Source organism: Protopterus annectens, chromosome 5.part0 (genome assembly GCF_019279795.1).
Source record: "Protopterus annectens isolate FY-2018-M chromosome 5.part0, PAN1.0, whole genome shotgun sequence".
Classification (NCBI taxonomy): Eukaryota; Metazoa; Chordata; order Ceratodontiformes; family Protopteridae; genus Protopterus; species Protopterus annectens.
Window position 1 is genome coordinate 1514209328 of NC_056735.1, and position 24392 is coordinate 1514233719.

Below are 24392 nucleotides of genomic sequence, written 5' to 3' on the forward strand. Positions count from 1 at the left end.
CAGGAGCGGAGTATGACACATGTGGGGGGTAAACACAATTGACAGGGACGGATGTTTGGATATCGCAAGCCCATGAGCCCACTGATGGCAACAGTGGAACTGAGATCCCCACCCATGGGCAGTTACCACTGCACCTTCACAGCCCAGGCCGGGGCTGTGCTGGGGGCTGGATAGGATGGGCAGGCACACCCGTGAGTTGCGCCACTCTTGCCTCGAGCTGGCATAGGGGATCAGTCACGGAACGCCTGATCTCACTATGCACCACAGACCGGACCCTTTGGAGGGTGAGTGGAGGCTCTCCTCCGGCCACTCTTGCAGAGGGGGGGGGGTGAGCCCCATCCCCTGCAGCGCTTCCACCCGAGGGTGGCACAGGGCCACCGGAGGAGGAGGTCCCGGCCTGGGCACTGGTGCAAGGTACACTCGCCAGCTGAGGTGGGAGAGGTGGGTCCGCTGGCACCCACCTTCCCAGTTGTCCTATGTTTAGCAGTATTTAATGGCATTTTGGGTTAGTAACAAACAACACCATTCCAAATTAATTGTAACAGCATGCATTAGTATTCCCATTTACCAAACACACATGGATTCCAAAAGTTGAACAGCAAGCATAACACATACATATTTAGGACAACAGTGGAAATTCCAACAGCATTCAGGGTTGATTGGTGGCAACAGGCCATCAGGTTTGGATATGTGAACAGGGCACATGCATCAACATACATGCAGATATGTATAAACCAACAGGACAAATGTCCATAGGAATTAATTGTGAATACACATACCCAGTTTGGTGTGGAATAGCATCATTTGTGAACATAAGGTAGGGTGATAAAATATTACATTAACAACTTAAAATACCTATACATATACTATACATTCCTACTAGATGCAGATATATATCCCCTACATGTATTAGTACAGTTTCCTGTATGTAACCTTACAAATGTTGATGATGGAGATGTTACTGCTACATTAATATACATTCCATTTGTATTCATCCTGCTACATTTGAACAGTTACGTACAGTTCTAGCAGCACACTGACATTTGTGGGATCACAAGCACAAGCTGCTCATGTACCGGATTAACAGGTAAATACTATACATGACACAGTTGAGGACTATAAATATTCTTCTGACATACTGGCATTCCCATCAGCCAGTTTATATGGGCCTAGACAACTGTGGATGTTCAGCATTTCATACAACCATACTATCTCCATAATGCAAGGGTACAACAACATATCCGAAATGTGGGACAGACACAGTCCAGGTATTGTACTTCATTAAAACATTTCACTCTTTGGTTGTGGCTGCCTCATTCATTTCATTATGTCGTGCATGCAGTATACCTTTATTACAGACTTCAAGGTCTTTCTCACACTCACACTTATTTTATATTTACATTTCAGGATGGTAATTAATTCTAGGCTTTATTAACATTTATTACTGGGTTACAACAATCCTTTCCAGCTGACTCATTTATTTCATATGCAGTATATACAAGGATGTATTCAATACTTGTCTGTCCTTTATTGATAGTTTAGAACACTCATTTTCAGGTTGAAGCAGTTATCTGATATTACAATACAGGGGGAACTCTATTTGAGACTTGTTTACTCTTTATTAATGGATTACAATACTCCTTTTCAGGCTGCATCACTTTTCTGAACTTAGAATACTAGCAGAAGCTTTATTCTAGGCTTATTTGACCTTTATCACTGGGTTGCACCACTGAACTCTTTTACAGGCTGTCTCACTTATATTCTATAATAATACCAGCTGAATAATTACTAACCTGCCTGGTGGCACAGCCTTACCAGCCTATCAGCATAGGCTTGCCGATTTGCGGAACGAACACCTGCAGCTGTAATATAAATGAAGGGATATTGGAACATACCTATCCATACTATAGGCTAAGATAGCATTTCTTACATGCTTAATTACATGTATACTTACTCAGTAGTGGGGCATTGTTCATTTGACGGGCCTCCTGGATCTATCGGTTCAGTTGGTCCTCCTTTCCCCGCTTCATGTCCGCATGGTGGTGATGGACCTGTTCACCAGTCCTCGGAATGCCTGTGGCACTGGTGAGATCATGTGCCAACTGGTTCCACGCCTCTGCCTTATACACACCCCATTGAACCTGGCCCTGCATGAGTCGGCCTTCATGATTATGGACTGGGAGCCAAACCATATATTTGGACTCCTCAATGCCCCACCTTTGTGCTCTAAAGCGATTTCCCTCTCTGACACCTGCCATCCTGACTGCAAATGGGTACCACAATCAGTTATGGTGTGTATTCCCGCCTATGGAGCTTATATATGCTGGTTTTCAAGCACTTATTTGTGATTGGCCATTTTGGAAATTTCTCAGCTAAGAGCAAGCCTGCTTTGTCATGGTTATATTTTCATTCATTCCTATATGTATGGTAATACTGGATTTCTAAGTACAAGTGTCATGGCTTAGTAGTTCATTGCTTTGACTATGGTGCACAGTATCCTGGGTTCGACCCTTGTCATTGCTTTTTTATTTTACTACTGTCTAGACAGGCTAGGAGGTGTGTCTGTGCAAAGGCAACTTTGCTACACGTTGCACAACGTTGCCCGACGGTAAGCTGGTTGGCGCACTGCGCAGCTCCGCGCAAATGGCTTACGCTGGGTAAAGCGTTATTTAGTTATGTGCAGTCATATTAAGCTGGGTTCAGTGCTGTTTAGCTACGGGCACTCATTTTAAGCTGGGTAAAGCGCTGCTTGGCTACGGGCACTCATATTAAGCTGGGTTCAGTGCTGTTTGGCTACGGGCACTCATTTTAAGCTGGGTAAAGCGCTGCTTGGCTACAGGCACTCATATTAAGCTAGGTACAGTGCTGCTTAGCTACGGGCACTCATATTAAGCTTGTTAAAGCACTGCTAAGCTACGGGCAATTATGATCCTTTTTATATATACATAATATAGGTTTTGTTCAGACATACATGGGCCATTTCATTACATTTTACTTAAATTAAATTTATATATATCGGGGAATTGTTTCATACTTATTTAAAGAAAAATGGAGGGGAATGTTGTGGTGCGCGAACCATGACTACCTATTCTTGGGGTGACGTCTCTACCGCTACACTATTGCTACTTTGCTTAATTTGCATATGTAGATCTTATATGCTTTTCAATGTCATATCTGCTAACTGTGGTTGAGCGAAGGGCATACGCGTGCAAATGAGCGCAAATGTGGGCAAACATATTGAAAATTATAAAAAAAAATTGAAACGGTTATTTTTACTTTTTAAACACTTTCACTAGGGTTTAGTCTGTGTGGATGTGTGGTGTTGTGTTTCTTGACATATCGGTGGACTCGCTCATGGGTGTTTACTATCAGGACTCTAATTCTTCTGGGGGTGTGTCACTTTGCAGTACTCGGCAATCAGACATGCCCCCTACTTTCATACATGGACCGTGTTAGACTAGAGTATGAGTCAGCATGCCCTCATGAATATGCATGGCATGCTGACGTCATACCGTTCAACTGCAGCTTTCGTGTAAGACTTATTTAGTCTTACATGGAGGATTGCTGAATCCGGGGGTGTGTGTAAAGACTAAGAATGTCTAAATGCCCCCTTGTAGGTCTCCGCCCACTTAAGTTATACAGTAGTAATTTAATTCATTTCTAAAAAGCAAGGTTATAATTCAGGATCTAGAAAACCTTACTGCAAATATAATGCACAGCAAATATAAAATACTGATCTAAGAAATAATAAAAAACAAATGGAAAAACAAATGAAAAGGCAAGTAGAAAAACATTGTATTAAACACAATCAAACAATGCATACCCTTCTTTTAAGTTCACGTGTAATGGATATATTGTCATTTAACCCTGGGAAGGCTGTGGCATCAAGCCTGAGTTGCCAAAACATCTCTCGATGTAATAAAAAGTTTTTCCAGTCTCCCAAATAAACAGGAGACCAAACCTGTTCCAAAACTAAGAACTGGAATTTTTTAAACCCACTACATTGAGTTGCATGATGTGCCAGGGCGCTTTTGTTATCAAAATGTTGCAGACTATTTTGGTATATTCTCTTATTTAATGCATTGTTTGTCTTACCTATATAGAATGTGTGACATTGTGCCAGGTAAATCACTCACTCAGAACCACAATGAAACTTTCCACCCTTGTAATGTTTTGCAGTCTTATCATATAAATCACCAGTGTAATTACTGTTGATGTATGGATATTAATTGCATCTGCCACAAGGTCTAGTCATAGGAAAAGACCTTTCAGTGTTAAGCTGGCAATTTTTCAATAGGCTCTTAATATTGTGTTTCCTTTTATATGTAAATTCAGGATTATGAGATATAAGCCATTTGGTAGTATCATCACATTGAAAAACTGACCAGTATTTTCAGACTATGTTTTCAATGTCCTCAACATCAAGTGAGTAATGAATAACAGTGTTGTTGGAAACATCAGATCTCACATTAACAGGAGGGGTATCTTTGTTGTTAAAGTGTAGCCCATATTTAAGGATAGAGCCATACTTTCCATTTCTCTCAGACCAAATTTCTCTTTTTATGGTCTCAAGAAAATCTATAGGTATCCCCTGGCCTGACACATCTCATATAGCGAGATGAACTCTTTTTGACAATGTTCACCATTAGATGTCAATCTGGAAATTCTGAAAAATTGGTTCTTGACTCTTTTTTGATGATATGGATGGCAGCTGGTAAAAAAATAAATATGTGTTGCAAAAAGTTGGTTTCCTGTATAGAACTGAGGATAGTCCAGTTTCAGGAGACCACCATATATTGACATCGAGGTAGTTAATCTCTTTCCAGCCCAGTTTGTAGGTGAATTTAAAAAAAATGGTGCTGTTTTCCATAAAGTCAAAGAAAGTAATAAATTCTTGTACATTCCCGTGCTATATGATGAGTAAGTCATCCAATTTACTGTCATAACCTTTACAAAACTTGAAAAGTGGGGTTTGGAATAGTATGTCTAAATCCCATTTTAACAAAATTCCATTTGCATAAGTTGGGGAGCATGCAGCACCCATGGCAACCCCTGTCAGCTATTTGAAATATTCCCCACAAACATGAATGAACTTGTTTGATAACACCATTTCTTTACAGTCATGCACAAGTAAAGTTTCACACTCCATGAAGTTGCCAAACTATTGTATTATGTCATTAAACCATTGCAATCCCACTTTGAGGGGAATTACAGAGAATCATTTTTTGACATCACAGGTTACAAAAAGACAGTTCTCATCAAATTTTACTCTGTAGACCTTGTCTAGCAGGTCCCACGAGTCTTGAATGATGCGGGGGAATGGACTAAATAAGTTCTTAAGTTTAGCATCCACAAATTTTGCTAGTGATTCCGTCACTGAGCCCTGGGCTGCCACAATCGATCATAGAGGGGGGGCTCTTCTACATTGGAATGGATTTTGGGAATGCCAAATATCCTGGGAATTAATGGGTCAGTGACTTCTAAAAATGCATGCAAATCCAGACTGATGTAATCATAAAGTAGCCATTCGTCCAGGGCCACCTTAATGCTATTATATGCAATATTAATTTCATTTAAAGATGTTAAACTGTAGGAGTCACTGTCTCCCAGTGGGTTGTACATTCGACCATTGTAATCCAATTTATACATAATAACCAGACTTCCCCTTTATCTGGTCGCATACATCTAATGTCCTTGTCATATTTTAAAGTGGACAAAATCCTCTGGACCTCTCTTGTGAGATTGTAATACCCATGATTACATTTTTTGGTTAACAAAGACCGGATGTCCCTCTCACATATATTTTAAAAAGTGCGAACCACTGGCAGTAAAGGTGGGTTAACCGTGCTTCTTCTTTTAAATAAGTTTGTATGCAAAAAAGGTTTCAGGATTGCCATTTATTAAGCAGTGTAAATTAAGTTTGAGAGTAAATAACTTTAAGTCTAGCGAAGTTTGTTCAGTATTGGCTCTCCCGGAAGGTAGCTGGACACCAATACATAATATTAATTCTCCTCTTCATATTTTTCATACTGTTCATATTTAGAGCTACAATTTTCAGCTTTATCAAACAGTTATATTAAGGATGTTTTTATCCCTTACCTTTCTTATTTTCTCTTACCATAATATTTTTAAACTTTCATTTTCTCTCCCTAACTTTTTTCCTACAGAATTTTTCTTGTACTTTACCATATGCTACTCTGACTCTTCTTTACTTGTTTCATTGCATTTTCATTTTCTTTGATTTTAAAGGTAACTTCCTGTACAGCACCTTCTTCTATTTCTTTTTCTTGTATAATTTTATTTACAGTTTCATTTTTATTTCATTTTCTTGTGTCTCTGTCTCTCACTCTACCCATGAAGGCCCTGTATTCCTACATTTTTTATACATTAATCCACATTTCTTTGCATTATGGCCTGTTTGACCACATAAATAACATTTTTTGTCATATTCATAACTTAAAATGATCATTCTTTCCACAAAAATAACACATTCTAGGTTTTACTCTGTAATTCACAAACCCTCTATTACCATGAACATTAATAATAGTAGGTATATGTATCACATTGTCATTTTCCATTTTTAAAATAACTCTCCATTCCCATCCCCCAGTCCATAGTTCTCTTTCATCATATATTTTAGTAGTGTCCGTCATTTCCTTACATATTGTCAACAGATATTCTTTCAGTTCTTTTGTTTACCCTTCATTTCTAAACTGAATCAAAACCTTTTTTGTTTTGTTTGTCTACAAAATATTCTGATCATGAAAAGTCTGCTTTCTTTGTTTCATAAACTTCCCCAAAATTGTCCATAGCCTGACCTGTTTCAAATATCAAGATATAACATGTTTCTTTGTTAATTAAAATGAAAGCTCTTATCTCTTCAAATTTAACACCCAGAGGCACTATAACATTGTCCCATATCTCATATCTGTCCAAGCCTTCTCCTGTTTACTGCTCACCTGAACCACAAATTTCTTCTTTGTTTCTTTTATTACTGTCTCCACTTTGGCAGTTTGTCCCACTGTTTCAGCTTAAGTCTTCTTCTCTGGAACATTCTCTGGCACATTTTCTTCTTCTATTTTCTCTATAATCTTACTCCAGGATACTGCAGCTCTACTTTCTAGCTCACTCTGGTTTATCATCTCCTTCAGATAAACATCCTGCACCCTACTGACTGGAGGGTTGAAACAATGCGTTTTTCCATTATTTCTGTCAATTCAAACAGATTTTTCTGGAAATTTTGCTCCAAATCCATTTCCACCTCTACATCCACCTCCATTTCCTCCTCAACCTCCTCTCCATTTGAAAGCAATGATTTCTCTGCTCCCAAATCATTTGAGAACTTTTCTGGTAATGATTCTACCATTCTGACTGCATTTTCTCAAACTTTCTCTTCAGTTTCAGCAAAAGTTAAATCAACCATATTTTTTCCTTGTTCTTCAGGGCCACCTCTTTGCCTGGAACAGAAACAGGAAGTCCATTGTGTTACATGCAGACTCTTCCCCTACTACCAAATGTAAGGGAAGATACCAGATGTCCTAGCCAAATTATTCCATAGTCAGTATGAAACCCACATTTGGGATTTTTCTAAAATGAGGTTGCTAGCTTAGAGGGACAACCTTAGTCAAGAAAGTGTAAATACAATAAAATAATAACATCTGTGTGTGTCTCTAAATCTAGGCAGCACAGCATGGCATGTTGTATGCCACTATGGTGCATAGTGCTATAGATACTAAAGATGGTTTCCATTGCTGGATCCCCACATCTGTCATATATGTACCCAACCAAGATGACTGAGGACTAACTCATAAATATGCTGGGAATGTGTAAATTGTACAGTAGTCTATATGTTAGCTGATATTCTGGAGAGTCCCTGTGGCTTTAGACATTTCATGCATAGCACACTTCTTCTGTACAGCATATGTACTTTGAAAGCTGCATCAGTTAGGGGATGATTATGTGTGGGCCAGGGTCACAGAGACATATTACTGCATTTTGGCACTATAACTTTCCTTGTCATGCACAACATGGAGAACAATGTCTCATGTGTTGCAGAGGTATGGTAGAGGAAAGCAGCTGGGGTGCTTCTACATGGTATCACTGTACCCCATTGCACACTTTCAGTTGTTGATACACATGTAGTTAATATACAGAGAAGGTAGTATGCTGAATTATTTTACATGCATGTTTTCTTTCATGCGTTAATATCTCATGAAGAATGAGGATGGGTGCTGTGTTGTGAATTCTTGGAGGTCACCATTCTTTTGCTACTGGAAATCCAAATGGGTATGATGTTAAGCATATAAATCAAGGTGTTGCATTTGTGGGACTGTGTGGGAACATGGTGTCTTTCACTACATCATTTACATTACAACCAATACTAAAACTTAGTGTCAAGAAAGAAAGAATTGTATCCTTCAGCAAGTGTGACTTCCTTGTAGCTATCTCATTGACAATACCCCTCTAACAATTGACCCCAGAGATTGAGATAGGGGTACCTATGTCGACAATTAGTTGTTGTTTGATCATTACATATCCACTGTTGTAAAGAAGGCCATTTTCATCTCACAGCCTATACGTTAATGTATGGGATTCACATCCAAGAACATCATTTTTCCATTGTACTCAGCATTAATTAGGCTGATCATTGAGTATAATACAACTTTCAGTATGTACCTGTCCAAACACTTATCACAATAGAAATAAACACAATCCTTTCTCACAAAAACAAACAAGCAAAAAAACAAAAAACAAAAAACAAAGGTCTAAATCATAAAACTATGAGACTGTCTCAAAGCCTTGTGTCACCTTTCAGTATCACACATGCTATTGAAAGGGGACCTTTGCCTTGCCTATAGAAGCTCAACAGACACTATTATGTCAATCCTATTATATGCTTACATATCCAGTGGTGGCTTAAGCACCTACCTAAGGGACCTAAATCTTATTTTTGCAAAATTAATAGAACATGCAGGAAGGACAAGTATGTATGATAGAGAATGCCATTCCTATGAAACCATTTTTCACTCCACATAAATTGGAGTGCTTCCCTTATTCTATTCAAATGTATTTTGGATCAATGGATGCACAACCACAAATTTATCCCATGTTTAGCATCACTGACCCTCATGGCTAGGGAAAACATGTAATTAACCCAGGTGTACTGCTTCAAGCTTGAGAATTAGAATCTTAATTTGAGGCATATTGAAATCCAACCCCCTACTGTCAGAATGTCAAAGAGTGAAAATGTAGAATATGTAACTCTGACACCCTTCTGGAACCATGTTAGTGCTTGTGTCTGGGTCTGGAGTGGTAAAGTATTTATTGAGCTTTTGATAGTAAACCATTACCCCAAAATATATTTGTTTGTCCTACCTTTGGATATTCATATTGCAAAAGATAAAGATTAATAATTGCAATGGGAATGCAAGACTGGGCTTCTTAAGATCCTCACAGATCAATCCCCTGGTAAGTACCCATGAACGTATAAGCCTATGCTTTGCAAACTGTCCTCTGGAAAGCATGCACTGGTGCCTGCAGTCACAGTTAGTGTGAGCTGATACAAAACTGACACTGTATGGTGCCACAGCTCAGGCTCTTTTTTATGATGTATATTTCCTGTTATTCTGCATCAAACCCAGAAAATTATTTTGACAGGATCATTCATTTATGTATCTGTTCCATATTATAAATCTTTGCAGTATGCTGTGGCATTGCTGTATTTACAATGAATATCATGTCTGTTTTTGGATCATATAGTGTTCTTCCATGCACTGGCCATATGCATTTGTATACCGTATCTATGAATCTTGGTCATGGATCATGGCAAAAGACAGATTCTTGTACTTATGCATAATGTTACACAGAATGTAAATAAAGCTCTGCCCAAGAAGTCATTACTTATATTATTTTATTCAGGTCTAGTGTTAGCATTTTGGGGAGCCCCCAGTAAATGTCAACATATTGGGACTCCTGGATACTTCCAGTCAAATAATCAGCCAGTCACTGGTACCATTTCTAAGCAACCTTTTAGTTCATGCTGCAGTTTAAACAGTAGTACTCACAGATTGAACTGTAGCTGCAATGCTTTTACATGATGAAAGGCCTGTGTACCACACCATGTTGGCCCAACACACAGAGGGATAATATGACTTGCTAGCATTTTCTTGCAGCAATGATACATTACATCAACTCTATGAGCAGGGCTGGACTTAAGTGAAATGGCACCCTAGGCACTGCATACTGCTGCACTAGCTCCCACCAAAAACACAAACACATTTCCCAGTCCTTTCTCCTGTTCCCCACACCCTGGGCTCCTCAAACCATGCATATTACCATTTTTTTCATCTTCAGCTTTTTCAGGAAGCCATGACATTCAATATTCTCAGACATTAATTTTAAAGTTTTTTTTTGTATTTATTCAACCTTTTCATATAATGATGGAGTGAGCAGAAGTTGTGATTTAAGGACAGAAATCTGGTGTTTTTGATCAACTTTAGTCTTCCTTGCATCCTTTGAATACCCTAAGACAGTAATAACTTTTTAGGAAATAACTCAGTCAGGCCATGGACCCTAGAAACCTTAGGGTTACAGATGCTCTGAGGTGCATTTCAGAGCATTTTCCCAACCTTTTAATCCCATGGTGGCTTGAACAAAAATCACAAATAAGAAATTTAGTTATATTTTTTTTCAAGGAAGACATAAGTTGTGTTAACCCCTTTGGTGTTAGATTGGGATAAAAGCAGATGTTCAAATGGACACAGTAATGTATTTCAAATGACTGTTGTCATTCATATACATAGCATGGCTCCTCAATCCTTAGCCCTACTCACCTAAGACAGCCACCTGTATGCATGACTGATGTGTGACTGTATGGAGAGAGAAAAATAAAATAAAATAAAATAAAATAATGATTACAATAATGCATGCTACTTTTTCACTCCTAGGTGTTACACTGCCCCTACACAAACTATAGTAACCCCCTTTATACACCTCTGAAGTGTGTGAGAAAAGTAAAGTAAACAGTTACCACAGTGTTCTCCGCCCCAACACAAGCTATAATGACCTCAAGTGTACACCCATAATGTACGATTGTGATGAAAATTAAAATATTTGCGGCACTATCACCAGCCCTCACACAACCTACAGCAACCTTCTGTACACACTTACTGAGCAGGGCTGGTTTTAGAATGGAGGCGGCTGAGAGCAGAGGCCATCATGAAGTCCAAGTCAAAATCCATTTATACAGTCTAGGGAGTGGGGGCCACTAGAAATTTAGAAGATCTAAGTATCTGAATATTTTGTGATGTATTTTATGCCTTACTTTGGAAATATTATTACTTGTTAACTGCATTTTTACTGGTATCCAGAAGAGTTATGTACTTGCCCAGCATCATTGTGTTTGTTTAAAGATAAAACTCAGTGATATTTTTTACCCACCCATACACATGCACACACACGCACTCACACACGCACACACCTGCACACACCCACACACACATGCATGCATAAGCCTTAGCAGTGCTAGTTTTACACTGATTTCAGCAAACAACAGTGCATTGTGCAGCATTAGTACTGGCACACCAGATCAGTGACTGATGTTTAGCAGTCATCAAACAACAGCAGGGGTAAGTCACTTTTATTTATCTCATTGAGGAGTAATGCATACCTGCCACTCTTCCTGATTTCACAGAATGTTGCTGATTTTGCCTCATAATTTGGTTCTGTACCTCATAAAAAGTTAGATTTGCTGGTAAATCATTCAGAATTGGAGACAGTCAATAAATCCAGACATCAGAGTTTCATACTTCTTATTGTCCATAAAATGCATGTTGATGCAAAATGTTATTAGATTCATTTTACATGACTTACAGTAATATTTAAACAGTGTTCCTAATTTTGAACATTTATTTTGTAATTGTTTTTGGCTTTGATCAGAATTCTGGAGCAAATAATTTGAGAGTTGCAGTATCTTGTGCTCTAAAAAAACCATCCCTAAAGATCATCAACTCTTTTAATAATCCAGCATAAACAATGCGATTGTTCACTCTGGGCTGCTGTTCCCTAGTGCTTAGCTTCTCATGTGCATTCCCTGCTAAAGCATGTAATCAGAAAATCAACTAATCCTTCTTTTATGCCTAAAGTGGTATCCAAGTTAAGTCAAACTATCCATCTCCATGGGTTTGTTCTGAACCTAAAAATGAGGGAGAAAGGATGCTCCTTACCATGGACTTTCACAGAAAACTCAGGTACTATCTTAACAGAAATAAATATTTCAGAACATTGGATCTATTCTTCATTTTTTGTGAAGGTAAGAAGAAGAGACAACAGGTGCCAAAAGAGACTTTCCAAATGGTTGTCTAAGGCTGTTATCTTCTGTTGCACTTACCATAACAAATCTATTCCAAGTAGAGTCAAGGCCCACTCTTAAGGTCCTCAGTTTCTTCTGATTTTTTTTTTGGAAAGAGTTGGATTTGAGAAGTATTTTAGAAACAGTTACTTGGTCCTCTGTGCATACTTTTATTAAGCATTATAAGCTGGATTCCTTCTCTAGGTCCAGGTCATGCTTTGCTAGGACCATTCTCCAGGGGCTCCTGAATCCTTCTTTTAACACCTCTCAAATATAACTACCTATAGTAATTTGCCCATATAGCTAAGAGTACCGCAGCAGTGATCAATATGAAGAACATAGTACAGTTGCATAAGTTGAACTTGCCATAACAGTAGATGTTGGAATAATCATGGCTGCAGTAGCCACTTCCTCATTCCAACTCCCCTCTTTTTTTTGTATTTCTTATGCCAGGATGTGGACATTTATTTTTTGATATTCATAGCCTTGTCCTCTCTGGGCTCAGTCTCCCTCTGCCTGCTGGCAGGAAAGTTCTAAAGGGCTTTGAGCCTAAACTTATCTTTTAGTCAGCTCAGCTTGAGATGCTTGACAGTTTGGGTGTGTGGAATATATCCTGCAGCTTTGAAAGCTGGCCAACTGTTATATCCTTTGCAGGATACAACACATATAGCTAAGGCTACTGCAGCAGTGATCATTCAAACATCTGCTGTTATGCTAAGTTCATCTTGCACAACTGTACTTTTTCAATGTGTAACTGTTTTGTTTAACAATCAGCTATCATCACTGTTTCTGCTATAAAATTTGAAAACAGTAATGCAACAGGTAGTATACTTGCCTCTGGTACAGAAGGCTGTGGGTTCCAATACCACCCCGTGTAGGTGGAGTCCTTATATTGCAATGGCATTTAAGGGTGGAATGGGGCTGCTGCTACTTGAGTGTGTGATCATTTGGATGAGATGCCCAGTAACTGTGAACCTGTTGTTGGTTTGATAGCTATTACCTATTGCAATATTACCAGCTTATCATTTTTTTTTTTAGCATTTGCAATTTATTCTTCAAGAGCAGCAGGCAATGAATTTGTACACTAAACAGTGAAATGTAAAGTTGTGTGCCAGCAGCAACCTCTTCGTTAGTTATAGATCTGTTTAATGTGGAATTACTTAGATGACTTTTACTTCTGCAGAGACTGTGCATATTGACTGATATTGATGGATTGTAATGACAGACGTTTGAGTGGCCTTTTGAGGTTGAAATGTTCTGTAATGGGCAGTTTTGTCATTATTGGTTCATATGTTTTGCTTCATTGTTTACTGGAAAAATGTTCAAAATTACAAATTTAAAACACACACTAAGACAAGCATTGCTCTATTGTATAAGGAAAATAATTTAACACAATCAGGATGGTGCATCAAAGAACACTTGCATGTGTGCATGGTCCTAAAATGTGTGCAAGGGGCCTATGGTTTAAAAATAGCCCAAAGGTAAACTTAATTTGCCACTGACCAGATGCATTTTCTTTGAATGTGGGTATCAATGCTGTTTTAATGAATGTTGAGCTTCAAAGGCAGAAAAGCTTACTGCTCATGCTAAGTCTGTTTTCACTGTGAGACTGTATTGTTTTGTCGAGCAAATGGCTATCAATGTTTGTGCTATAAAACTTGAAATAAAAGTTTTAAATATCTCTAATCATTGTGGAATTAAAGAAGAAAATAGTGTGTAAGTTTGAACAGTTTTATGGTCACTGGGGAAAATAACCAAGTAATGGGACACTGGAATTAAGATATGCTACCGGGGGGGGGGGGGGTGCTGCTTTGTGGGGGAGACCTGAACCATTATGCTGCCTAGGGGCCCATTTGACCATGATCCAGTTCTGAAGAAACCTCCTGGAAAAAAAAAACTCCTTATTTGCTGAAAAGGAATAGCATGGCAAAGCCTGATAAGTTCTAGTTTACATATTTAAAGAAGAAGATTAACTATTGTTTGCTGTCCCTCTTTACCTTCCTCTCTCATGGGCATATATGCTTACAAGTGTCTTGAGCTTTTGTTAAAAAATGGATCAGGCAGAAAAAATAAAATATCTACTTTGTCAGATGTGCACAGATGAAAAGAAAAAAAAATGTAGTTATCTTTCTAGGAAAACAATACTAGAGATGTGATACAATATTTCTGAAAGATGCTTAAGATATATCCAGGACGTTGTTTTGTTTAAAAGTAAAAAGTGTTCCCTTTACACACAGCACTTAAAAATTAATTAGTTATTGACAGCTGTCACTCTGTCAGCTGTGCAAGTCTTATAAAAGCCAGGTAGCAGAATGCTGATATGGGGATTTGCTGTTATTTCGTTTAGCAAAAATAGCTGACTTAAATACTTTGGACTTCTTTCTTGCTTATTCCTTCACTTTCATTTAATGATGTTAATAATGTAATACCTAACTAAACTGCAGCATTGTTTTACATTAAAAGAATCTCACTGGAGACTCAAGAATTGTATTACCTGTTAGTCATAAGACGTAGCTTACACTTAGCTATTCTACACCTAATAAAAAAAAAAATGAAAAAAAATTATAATGGACTAAAGTTCTGCTCATTTTCATTGGTGTGTTTCAGTCTGTGGAGATGAGGAAAAAGAAGATATTTAGCCAGAAAAAAATATGGGCAGGAACAGTATAAAAAGAGACTAGTCCTCCAGAAGGGGAAAAAGCATCACCTCCAGTTAGAAAACCATGAGCACAGTAATAATTTAACTTATCCTATAGAAAATGCCCATATAATTGCAGAATACACAACATCTGATGAAACCATACAGAGGCACATTAACAGCTCAGTGAGATAGGATTTACACTGAATGAATATTATCTAATGATAGAAAGATTTTCACCATCTACCGCTTACATTAAATCACACAAGATATGATTTTTTCATTGTATCACAATCAGTTATATGTCTATGCCAGTACTGTGTTCTGAGTGGCTTATCTGTGCTCTAAGAAGAGTAGACAAAACATTATTTTGATCTTTGGACTTCCTAAAATGCCAGGCTTCTTAGCACAGTGTTCCATCTGCTTCATGATATAACATAAGCAATCTGTAATTGCTGGACATCATGTACTGTGCTTGGTAATTTAAAGCCACCGGACGCTGGCTTCTATCCAATTATCTAGAGGCTCAAGTAATGGATAGTTTTACAGTGCTTCCAGGTGTACAGTACATGAGAACACAAACTGCCATATGAGGCTATTCAATTATTATTATTATAATAATTATTAGCATCATCTCATTATTATCATTATTATTTAAATTCTGCATAAGCTTTACATTATTTTTTCATGACATTAATGGGCTTGAAATGCAAGGTGCAGGCAGGCCTCTTTTAATGCACCAGGATACTAATACCCCATGATACAAAAATAACATACTTTGTGTACAACAAATCAGATTAAAAAATCAGTATACTGAAACTCCAAAACAGTACTAAAATAAGAATAGAAAAGGAAAAATCTGCTAAGGTTGTGAATAAAGGCAATTGTCTTTTACTTTGACAGCATTGTTAGTCATCACAATGTCTTTAAAGCGAAGAAGAATAAAGCAAACATCATTATGGCTAGAGTATAATAATTTAATGAACCCATGCAGAGATGGTCACTAATTGATCAGGAAAGACCATATCCATCTTCTTCTTGGAGCAGTGTAATTACAGAGTGGAAAATAGAAATGACTTACTTAATCACTGTGGTTCCCTGACCATTCACGTTTGAGCTGAAAGTCTGCTCTGCTAGATAGCAGCTTTAACATTAAGCTTGGTCCCTGAGGTATTTGGGCAGCAAAGGTCTAGCTGCAACCAAATTAAGACATTAGAATAATAATTAATTTGCTGCAGTAGTTTACACGCCCAGAGCAACATCAAAGTTCATTAGATAAAGTATAGTTTGCTTGACCATTCAGAGGATTATTCCTCATGTAAATATGTATATACAAATGAATGACTAACCATTTTCATTTAAGAACAGAACTCTTGTGAGACTGAACATTAGAATTGTATCCTTGTACTTTGCTTTTGAATACTCTAACCACTTAACACTAGCGTTTTTCTTTTGATATTTTTGTGCGACTTTAGAATCTATTGTATCTCTTAGATATAATTTGCATTATTAATACAAGCTACTGTTGCATTTAGATTTATTTACATCAGGTTTTTCCCTGTTGGAATACAGAATATAAAATCCTAGATATGCAATATGTTATAAAGCTTTGTAATGTACCAATTTCTATTGTAAATATCATTGTCTTGGCCTATGTTTTGTTGTTTGTGGAACTTTTCTCCCTGGGCCTCCACTGAAAATGGACATATATCCAGCTGGACTAGCCCGGTCAACAAATGTAAAATAAAAATAAATAAAATAAATAAAAATGTACAGCTAAGAGGAAATTTTATTTTGCAGTTTAGTAGAGGCAGTGACTACAACTGCATTCACTCAAGGATACAAGGATCATCATATTTTTATCTTCTCCTAAAAATATTCCAACTTTTTTGTTTTGAAAAAGTAAATGCTTAAACTCATTCCTTGAATAGTAACTTGACTTGATTAATTTTGATGCCATGTTTATCAATTATATAAGAGAAAAGTGCAGCTACATGAATATAATACACTCAAGTGGTCAGTAATGCAAATATCTAAATATTACATGCCATCACTATTGGCAGAATATCCTTCTTGGAAGCTTCTCTGTCACAATAACAAATAAGTAAGTAAAAAATTTCACATTCTCAAATATAGTTATATTGGGGAAGATTTCAGTGAATAACTGAACACACACACACACACACACACACACACACACACACACACACACACACACACACACACACACACACACACACACACACAAAAAAAACACACATGTGCATATATAGGCTCATGGGTGTGTACTACACTAACCGCCACTGGGACCTTTTCAAGCCCAGCCATGCATCACAAATCTCTAACAAGTTCTGGTACCCTTGGCAGTGTAAGCAAGGACTTGGGAGATGAAATATTTACAAGCAAGAGCCTAGGAGATCCCATACTTGCTGTCATCATTCAGCACATACAGGCCATTGTGGTACTAATGGTTGGCATGAGCCATAAGCAGCATGCTGTGTCACAAATGTCCACTGCTGTGGTCATACAGGTTGCTTTCTTGTAGCCATCTCTACACCAGCAAACATCTAACTTTATACACTACACAGCAACCGAAGTCAATTACTTCAGAAAGCACAACTAACACTGGTGTATCCATACCTGAATGCTCTGTATGTGACAGTTGCCACTGTCCCCCTTATGGTTTGTGCATCCTCTTACAGCTACATATCAGCATATGGTATATGTGTGTATATATATATATATATATATATATATATATATATATATATATATATATATTTATGGGTCTACTTCATTTGACTGAAAATACACTTCACCGAAAATGAAATCAGTGGGATCACTTCATTGCAAGCCCACTTCACTAAAAACTCATTTGACTGAAACTCATTTTGTTGAAAGTTATATATGGCCTTTTTCCCACTGTAGTGTGATCTTGGAATTAGTATATATATTAAGGGGGGTGTGGGGGGCTGGGGGTTGTGGGGGGCATAGCCCCCCCACATATTATAAACATTTTAAACTATACACATTGATACTTACAAGTGCAATGAACCACTGTTTCCAGAAGAGAATATATAACCAACATATGTGGGGGGCTGTGCCCCCCACACCCCCTAATGTCGGGAGCTGTGCCCTCCACAACCCCCCTTAATATATATACTAACTCCAGGATCACACTACAGTGGGGAAAGGCCATGTATAACTTTCAACTAAATGAGTTTCAGTCAAATGAGTTTTCAGTGAAGTGATCCCACTGATTTCATTTTCAGTGAAGTGTATTTTCAGTCAAATGAACTAGACCATAAATATATATATATATATATATATATATATATATATATATATATATATATATAAAATTTTCAGTCCTCATCAGCTAAGCAGTCTGTGTATTGTATATATTTAGTGACATCTTGGGTGCTGTACATTTGTATAAATTGGTGCACTGTCTGAGGTACATTTCATTTAGTGTATGGACTACATGCACAGCCCCCCACATGTTGGTTATATATTCTCTTCTGGAAACAGTTATTCATTGCACTTGTAAGTATCAATGTGTATAGTTTAAAATGTTTATAAAGCTCCCCATACCCCCCCTTAATATATATATATATATATATATATATATATATATATATATATACTAACTCCAGGATCGCACTACAGTGGGGAAAAGCCATATATAACTTTCAACAAAATGAGTTTCAGTCAAATGAATTTTCAGTGAAGTGATCCCACTGATTTCATTTTCAGTGAAGTGTATTTTCAGTCAAATGAAGTAGACCCATAAATATATATATATATATATGAAATGTGCAGTCATCAGCTAAGCAGTCTGTGTATTGTATATATTTACTGACATCTTGGGTGCTGTACATTTGTATAAATTGGTGCACTGTCTGAGGTACATTTCATTTAGTGTATGGACTACATGATTTACCCTATGTTGGAGAATGCCCAGCACAGTGATATATGTCTGTGCATGATTTGCAATTGTAAACAGCAGCACTGGACACATCAGGGACACTCATATAATTTCTACTATTGGGACGCTTACATGCCCGTGCATAGAGGCTCTACTTTTCTGAGAAACTTCTGCTTCCCCTTGAGAGATTAAATCTCTATTTTCTGCCTGGTACTTTTTTGTAAAAAAAATGATACTGATCATCTTTTCTACACCTACAGTATCCTTCACATGCTTCTCTTTGAGTTCTAGATAGCTGAAGCAGTGGTATTTTGTATCAGTTGTACGCCACTCTGTTCACTGCAATCTTGGATGCAAATTTAATGGCCAAGACCAGGTCATCATGGCAGCTTCTCCCAAACCAGCGCTGGAGCTTTCAGATGACATTCACAAGGTGATTGTGAACCTCACAAGTCTAGTACAAGCAGTTTTGTTGGCTAGTACAAGCAGGTTTGCTGTACACTATTCAACTTAAGGATTCTATAGTGAAACAGGATGGTGCCTGCAAAATCTTGCACACGAAATCTCAATGCAGTGACAGGAATTTGGACAGTAGAAAGAACTTGTTTCCCTTAGTGGTCTACAGATAATGGATTTGCAAGCTAAGACATACCAGCTGGAACTGAAGTTACACAACCTGGTAAACACAAGCCAAATGAACGATGTTTGGACTATTCCTGAAGGTAAGGAGGGCATTTCCTTCATGAAGTTTATGCAAACGAAGCTAGTCAAGGCCTTGAAGCTACAACACTAGCCCATCATAGAGTGTGAATATAGCACAAATTCAAGGCCATGTCCAATTAACCTCCAAAGATATTTTGAATAGCTTTTCCTTGATTTTAATGACAGAGGGACTGTGCTATGATGGGGATGGGATCTAGGAAGTGCCTTGTTATAGCAGGAGTAGCATAGGTGTGCATTTGACACCTGATTATAGCAGCAACGTATTTAGTAAAAGGAAAGCAATGGTCACTTTTCTATGGAAAATTAAGGAGCTTGGCTACCAGGTTAAAAAATGATTTCCTGCTACTTTTTGTGTCATGGTGAATACACAGCAGACATCCTTTGATAGTCTGGTGGAAGTCTATGCCTTCATAGAGACACTGCATACATAGAAACCTGCCAAAATCTCTTGCAGAGACCTCTCTGCAAGATGAAGGTCACATCTAGAGACAGGGATAAAAGGAGAGCAGAACACGTTTATCCCTCCTCTCCTTCTAAAAAATGGTGGAAAACAGGATGTGAGCTGCACCTAGAGGTAAAACTGCTGGGCCTACTCCATTATGCTGGCATCAGAATGTCCATCTCCCTCCAGCTGTAGTACTCACACAGAACCAATTTGCAGCATTACAAGCTTTAGCAACCTCTGCTGTTGAGAGTTACCTATTTGTTACACCAGACCCTACAACTGAAGAATTGGATACCATCTTGGGAACAACAATATCTGGCCAACCTGACAAGGGAAGGTCTAGCAGTAGGGGGACTGACACCCTGACTGTTTAGTACCCTTTATATTAAATATATCTCTTAGTGTTTATGAGTGAGGCATTAGTGGTTGTCCTCTTCCTTATAGTACTCTCCTAAGGGCCCCTACACAACAACATTTTTTTTTCTGCAGGCAGATGTGTGAATCTTGGTCTGGACTGGTTTAATAGTCATTCAGAGGTTGGTGGACTGGTGATATATCCCCAGGAGACATAGGGAACTGCTGGAACTCTCTTGCCTCCAATTGTCATTGACATTCTGCAAAAGGTTTGTGGAAATCAGTACACCATGGTTTTTAAGTGACAAAGCCTTTGCTGTATTTAGAAGAGGTCCCATTTCTTTAACCAAAAGTACAGTTAACTAAAACTTAATTTATTGAGACCACTTACACGAAAAAGCAGTTTTCCGAAACATCAGAATGCCGAATTACATTTACACAAACTGTTTCCCATGATGCTGGCAGTGTGATATGGAGTTAATGGACCTTCAAGTGCACCATACTATTGGAGTTTAATGGTGGATATGCCAGTAGGTGTACAGTTATTTAAAATGCACTCATAACCTTTAATAGAGATTGCACTGCAGTATGATCAAGAAATCTACCCTTGTTTTCACTGTAGTGTGATCTCAGAGTTGGTATATACAATTTGCAGATGGTGTGTGTGTGTGTGGGGGGGGTGCAGGACGGCTTGCCCCCCCCCCCCCATAAAACTTAGGGATATTTGTTGTTTCGTGTGAGAGTTTGACCTAGGTGTCATGTCTGTGTTTTGTGGCTCAGCATTTTGATGTTTCGGAGAACTGCTTTTTCATGTAACTGGTCTCAGCAAATTGAGTTTCAGTTAACTGTACTTTCAGTTAATGAAATGGGATCCATTTAGAAGACATGTTGCATTGCTGTATTTTTGTCTTGCTTCTTTTTACAAGCTATTGTATTTTTTTATTGTCATACGACTTACTTTATTTTTTTTTCTTTTATTTGGTGTACTTACAAGTCTGCTGCAGATGTCTAGTTATGACCAGGTAGTGTTAAAGTATTTGAATTCTAAATTGATCCAAATTGTATCCTGTAATGCCAGAGGCCTGTCCACATGACCAAGGGTAATGTCATGTTTTTCTTATTGCAAACGGCACAATGCCCAGATTGTAGTGCTTCAGAGAACTAAGTTTAAGTATACTGCAGTTATGAAATGTCTCAAGTACTGGAAATGATGAAGTTAGGCTTGTTGTACCAAAATGGCAAAGACAGAAGTGGTTACCCTAGTTCCCTAGTCACTAAACTGGTCATTATTGGAAGGTGTAAAGATGTTTAGGGTCACTGGATAATACTCAGGGTAGTTATGGGAAAAGATTACATTATTTTTGCTGATTTCTAATACAGACTCTACTGACCCATAGTACAGTATAACAGACCCCTTGAGCAGGAGAGGAAGGGATGTGTTGCCAAGATTGGTGGTGGTGAATTTAATGTAGCCATCAGCTTCACTATGGACAGATTTCCAGTGGGAAGGGTGATACCGCAACACTTAATCAAAGCATTGAATAACTTTATGATGCACTTTGCATTAGCTGACATATGCTGGGTCATTTATGATTTACCTGGGGAAACTGACTACATCTTCCTAGCAACAACAGCTGGAATGGCTTGGCAGGCTAGATTATATTTTTGTTAATGTTAGCAAAGTTTGAGGGATTTTGTCATGTGAGCACTGTTCAGTGCACTTTACATGCCATGCTTCAATTATGCTTGAGATTATAGAGGTAGGGCACCCCTCATGTGATAGGCCATGGAGAATGGACCTCACTATATTTAAAAAACAGGAAGGGAGGTGGCTCATGGAAGACCGTCTGGAAAGAATCACTAGCATTAACTCATTCTCTCCAGAAGATGTCTTTTGAATGTGTACCTTTAACTCCCAGTGGGTGGAGCTTGACCCTTTAAAAAATTAAGTTATCATCTTACAGTTCTAAGAAATGCTCATCGAAAGAAGCCAAATATCAATGCAATTATGTTTGCCATCATGTAAGCTTCAAGATAAAATATTGTGATACCTTATATGTAGCATGGTTTGGGAATTATTAATGGAAATATGAACAAGCAACATTTTATACCTAGAGACACAGTAGGAGTTAACAGCAGAAACACCTGGAGGTGCACTTGGCTGTAATGACAATGCCCTAAATTCTGATATAGGCCAATATTGGGAACAGCTCAAGATTAACACTAGAATTTTTGCTAAAAGGATGGCCAGGGATAAGAAAGACATAGGAACTCAGAAGACAGAAAAGTTAGAGTACCTTCTGGCTAACAAAGAGCAAGCCTACAATTCATGGGGTTCTGCAGACCAGATTATTAGATGGGAGGTAACCCAAGTACAAAAAGAATGCAAGGCCCTACAAATGGCAGAGAAAGAAGATAATTTGGAAACATCGAGAAGCCAGGCATGGGCAAATAGAATTACATCTCCAAAGCTCCTAACACAGCATATTAAAGAAAGGAGGATGGATTGGAATGTTTTTATTAGGTCTCAAGGATATCCTGAATGTGCTTCAGCAGAATGTCTGCATTATTAATGAAATAATGACTAAGGAATATAAGGCTTTGTAGAGATCAGATATGGAAGAAAACAAGACGCAAAGGGATGAATTTATGAGTAGGGTTATTCTTCCCAAGATCTCTCCAGATGATTTTGATGTTTTGAATGCTGCCATCACTCAGGAGGAAGTTTTAAGGGCTGTCAAATCATTACTTTCAAGAAAGTTCCAACAAAGCAGCAGGTGCCCGTGGAACCCTTGCACGGCAAAAACAGATGAACAACAGTCAACAAAAAAGCCAGCAAGTGTTGGTAATAACCATATCAAAAAAGTATTTATTGACCAGAGGGGAGAAAACCTCCCCTACTGAAATACTGCTATAATGGATATCAATAGCAGAAAAAGCTTTAAACAAAAAAGCAATAAATTCCAATAATGTTTGATTCAAACCGGTTTCGGCTCCTCTGAGCCTTCTTCAGTGAAATAAAAAATGGAAAAACAGAGTATCACAGAACACACATATATATATGGATTGGTCCAACCCATGGTCCAATCCAAACACAGAATTCACAATTGGTCATTAAGACCAGGTGCAAACAAAGCTCCAAGTTTAATAATCCATTTTTTCTCCTTGGAGCTAAGTAATTCCTGCCAGAACTGTTTATCATTACATTTCCCCCTAATACAATCAATAACCACAAATTTGTATGAAGCAGATACATGTTGCAAACAATGTTTATATAAAGCATTGCTAGTACGTTTCTTTTTAATGTCACTCAGATGCTCACAAATTCTGAGACGGAAAGCTCGAGAAGTCTTTCCAACATAGAAAGCAGAACAAGTGCAGGTCACCAAATAGATGACCCACTCAGTATTGCAGTTAGCCCAAAACTTTATGTCAAAAACTTGTGAGGTATTTTTACTGGTGAATTCATAAGTGCGTGAAATACGAATACAAAATGAACAATGCCCACAGGGAATACATCCAACAATGGGTTTCCCTAGAATAGACCGCTGAGTTGGTTCAGAAAAATCTGCACCCACTCTCTTGTAATGACTCAATTTTGAACCAATGGTTTGTCCCCTTTTGAATGAAAAAGAGCAATGATCTGGCAACATAGAACAAAGTTTTGAATCAGCTTTAAGAATGTTCCAATGTCTCTGTATGATGTTTTTAAAGCCTTGTGTATTACGTCCGTATGTGGTTACCAAACGTAAGGGTTGCAACTGCTGACAATTATTCTTATCTTTGTATGTTAATAGATCTTCCCTATTTAAGCTGGACACAGATCTTTTGGCAACATGTATCGAACCTGGACGATAACCCCTCTTAATGAATCTACAAGTCAGATCATCTTGGGCATCAATGAAGGATTGGTGGCTAGAACAGATTCTCCTGGCTCTAAGAAACTGGGATTTCG